The following is a 4,042-nucleotide window of genomic DNA, read 5'->3' on the forward strand; positions in this document are numbered from 1 at the left end:
CCTCTTAACCTTTCCAGGGTTGTGTATCTCTTCAGCTGTTTGATAAAACCAACCCATTCTCCTTCTGGATTGAACACAAATGTGCTCTCAAAATTCTCACAACTTGGTGTGGAGACTTCTAATACTTCTACCCTGCAAAATAAGAAAAATTGAGGGAGGAAAGGAACTAGGAAACCAAGCTTGGACATCACAACATCTTGGGAGAGAATTTAAAAAAGAAGCCTGCTTGAGATGAGATTGGGAGCCGGGGAGATAGCTCAGTAGAATAAGCACTTGCTTGGCAAGTGTAAGGGTCTGAGTTCAATCCCTTGTTCTGCAAAAAAAAAAAAAAAAAAAAAGGAAATGAGATAGGCTTCTGCATTACAGAGTTTATGGTTTAAAAAGAGAAATATAAGGGCACTGGATTTTTTTTTTTTTTCTCCTAATGCCTTCAGGGCAGGTTTGGCTGGCTTGAGTTGTGGGGATCGAACCACAGCAACCTGAGCCTGACTGCTTTGTTGAAGCAGCCACTTAAAGAACTGAGCTATGGGGCAGGCCCTCAAGTCATTGCGATTTTTTTTTTTTTTTGTGGAACCAGGGATTGAACTCAGGCCCTTGTGTTTGCCCGGGAAGTGCTTATCCTACTGAGCCATCTCCCCAGCCCCCTATATAGGGGTATTGGGAGGAATATTAAAAATCCTATTTCTAGCTTGACAGCTGTGGCTTACAGTGCAGTTATGGCCAAGTCCAAGAACCACACCAACCAGTCCTGAAAATGGCATAGAAATGGCATCAAGAAACCCCCAGCCACACAGATATGAATCTCTGAAGCGGGTAGATCCCAAGTGCCTTAGGAACATGCCAATTGTTGGGACAAATGCTGGACACCCAAAATGAAGGAAGGAAAGGTTTATATAGCTTACAGTTAGTGGAGAATTCAGTTCATACTCTGCTGGCTCAAAGGCGGAGTGGCAAAGAGCGGTGGCAAAGAACAAGAGCAAAGGGAGTGGCAGCAGCTCAGGCAGCTAGCTAGCCTCTCTCCCTTCCTTACATTGTGATGCAAATTACCTGCCCCAGGTCAGGTGAAGCATCTACACACACAGTGATCAATCTTGAACTCCATAAGTTGCCCCATGGCTGCTTGAGGCTTTGGGGGGACACCCAGACACAAACCATAACAAAGGGCTTCAAGAAGATGCGGGCAAGCCAGGGAGATAGCACAGTAGAATAAGCACTTGCCTGGTAAGCACAGGGTCCTGTGTTCAATCCCCATTACCACGGGGGGGGGGGGGGAGATGCAGGCAAACAATGCCAAGGCCATGAGTGTGAGTGCACACGCTGAGGCTATCAAGGACCTCATCAAGCCCAAGGAGGTCAAGCCCAAGATCACCCTAAAAGGAGTAAACTGCAGGCTCACTCCTCTTGCCTATATTGCCCACCCCAGCTTGGGAAGCCTATCTGTGTTAGTGTCACAGGCCTTGCTGGCCAAAAGCCCAGGATCCAGCCAAGGCCCAGGCTCCCAAAGGTGCCCAGGGCCTTGTGAAGGCTCCACAGTAAAAGCTTCTATCTGCTGATGTGAAGACAGAAGGACTGGTGTGACCCCTGGGCTGCCATCTGTGGGGAGCTGGTGTCCTCCTGTGCTCTTTGTACAAATAAACCTGAGGCAGGAAAAAAAAAAAATCCTATTTCTAGCTCAACCAATTAGTTGCTTCCTCTCTACATAGTTCAGGACATAGCTGCCTCCTGGCCTTTTCCCTTGTGTACCACCATATCAGGAAATATCTTTGCTAGGTCTGAGAAGTAGATTCACGCTGTCCCCAGCTTTGGCTGCTGGGGGTTCCAGGTAGAAAAACCTTTGTGTTTCTGGCTTAGTGCGTACTTGCTGCAGCCAGAGGCGAGGAGGAGGGAAGGAAGGAGAAGGAATAGAGGAAGGAGGAAGAAGAGGAAGACAAGGAATAGTTTTTTTTTCCCAATCTGGGGACCGAACTCAGGACCTTCATGCTAAGCTATATATGTGCTCATCACTGTTTTTCAGACAGGGTATCACTAACTTGCCCAGGCTGGTTTCAAACTGTGTCAGCCTTGCAGAGTTCTGGGTTTATAGGCACGTGCCACTACCTCCAGCTAAGTGAAGATTTTTGATCTTCTGATTTTTATACCTAGCACTAGTGCTAGACACATAAATGATAACAGTGCATGGTACCGAGTTATACCAGGCCAGATGCACCTCCTTATGTACCCAGCAAGGAGGACTGAGGAACGCCGCAGGAGTCCAGGATTTCCTAGAGAGGGGTGGTTAAGCAGTATCTTCAAGTATGACGTCAGGGGAGACATCCAGACAGAGAAAACAGAGATGCCAAAGCTGTGGAGAGTTTGCTATGGCTGCAGTTCATGGGACAGCAAGAATGGCCACAGGAAACAAGCTGCTCACAGATGGTAAAATTGACTTTTTTTTTTTTTTTTTTTTTTTTTTTTTGGTGGAACCAGGAATTGAACTCAGGCCCTTGAGCTTGCCAGGGAAGCTAAAATTGACTTTAGAAGTCTCAGAAAAGGCCTGGTATAGTAGAACACATCTATAATCTCAGCACTCAGGAAGCTGAGGCAGGAGGATTGTCTTGAGTTTGAGGTTACCCTAGGCCACACAGTGAGTTCAAGACTAGCCTGGACTACCTAGTGGTACCCTGTCTCAAAAAAAAAAAAGGAATTTGAACTTTACTTATAGGCATTGTAAATACGATCTATAGCGAGTTCTTTTTTCTTTAGTGGTGGGAATAATAAACTTCTTTGTCAAATTCTTCTAAGACCCTATAACAAATCCTACAAAGTCCTATAATAGGCAGTTTATGGATTTTTTTTTTCTTGAAGCAAACACTTTTTTTTGTCCTTTTTTTTTAAAAATGTATTTAGTACATGGTCTACAGGGTCTCATTACATACATTGGACTAATAGTGATCCTCCTATTTTCAGCCTCCAAAGTGCTGGGATTATAGGCGCACCACCATGCCCAGTCTCATTATCTGTCTCAGTGCGCCCTGGGGGTGGGGCAGGCACCACAGGCCAGGGATTAACCCCAACCCCTGAGCTCTGGCTAAGCAGGTGCTTTTAGTTCATTGAGCTATTGGACCAGCCCTTCTGTCTGTTTTTTAGAGGCAGGGTCTCACTATATGTAGCCCAAGCTCATCTTTTTTTTTTTTTTTTTGCAGAACCAGGGATTGAACTCAGGCCTTTGTGCTTGCCAGGGAAGCACTTATTCCACTGAGCTATCTCCCCAGCCTCACCAAGCTCATCTTGAACTTGCAGGGATCCTCCTGCCTCAACTTCCTGAGTGCTGGGATTGCAGGTGTGTGTCACCATGCCCAGCTAAAGGCAGGTACTTTCATTGTCCTTATTTTAAGGTCAAGCAAAGTAAAAGACATTAAGCCACCTAAAAACCACTGCATTACGCTGTGTCAGAGGTCCCTATGGGTCCTCAGAGGCCAAGCGTATGCATGGGTCTGTGATACCTCTAGCTCAAATTCATCCAGTTATAAAATCTGGAATGATCTTAGGTTTACAGGAAAGTTGCAGAAGATAACCATCGTTAGTGCCTCACATTACCACAGCATATTTAGCAAAGCTAAGAAGCAATAGTTTTGTTTTGTTTTGGAGATAGGATCTTGTTATGTGGCACAGGCTAGCCTTGAGTTCACAGCAGTATTATAGGTGTGCACCACCACACCTAGCTCAGAAGCAATATATTATTTTTAATTTTTAAATTTAATATTATTTTGTATAATACATTATTAACTCAACTTCCGAATACATTTGGAGTTCACCAATTTTTTTTTTTTTTTTGCAGAACTGGGGATTGAACTCAGGCCCTTGCACTTGCCAGGGAAGCGCTTATTCCACTGAGCCATCTCCCGGCCCCAACATTTTCATAAATGTCTTCTTTTCTTCTGTTCTAGCACTCCATTCAGGACATCACAGTGCATTTAAGCCTAAAGCCTCTTCTAGTCTATGGTAGTTTTGCAGTCTTTTCTTGTTTTTCATGACTATGACAGTCTTTTTTTTTTTTTTTTTT

The 4,042-nt window shown here is 44.7% G+C and overlaps 1 protein-coding gene across 6 annotated transcripts in view; it reads right to left on the bottom strand.

Annotated features, from left to right (window-relative positions):
• Window positions 1–4,042, bottom strand: part of Ap4s1 (adaptor related protein complex 4 sigma 1 subunit) — a 38,027-nt gene that overhangs the window by 12,066 nt on the left and 21,919 nt on the right. Inside the window, exon 1 of one of the 6 annotated variants that reach the window (XM_004637122.2) lies at window positions 278–309. The exons of 4 other annotated variants lie outside the window; for them this stretch is intronic. The gene's annotated coding sequence lies outside the window, so the exon portion shown is untranslated. Of the gene's footprint in view, window positions 1–9; window positions 33–277; window positions 310–4,042 lie in introns of those variants that run through there. One more of the 6 variants, XM_023721818.1, reaches the window with a different exon arrangement.

This window comes from Octodon degus, unplaced genomic scaffold (assembly GCF_000260255.1).
Source record: "Octodon degus isolate 3935 unplaced genomic scaffold, OctDeg1.0 scaffold00086, whole genome shotgun sequence".
In the NCBI taxonomy this organism is placed as follows: Eukaryota; Metazoa; Chordata; class Mammalia; order Rodentia; family Octodontidae; genus Octodon; species Octodon degus.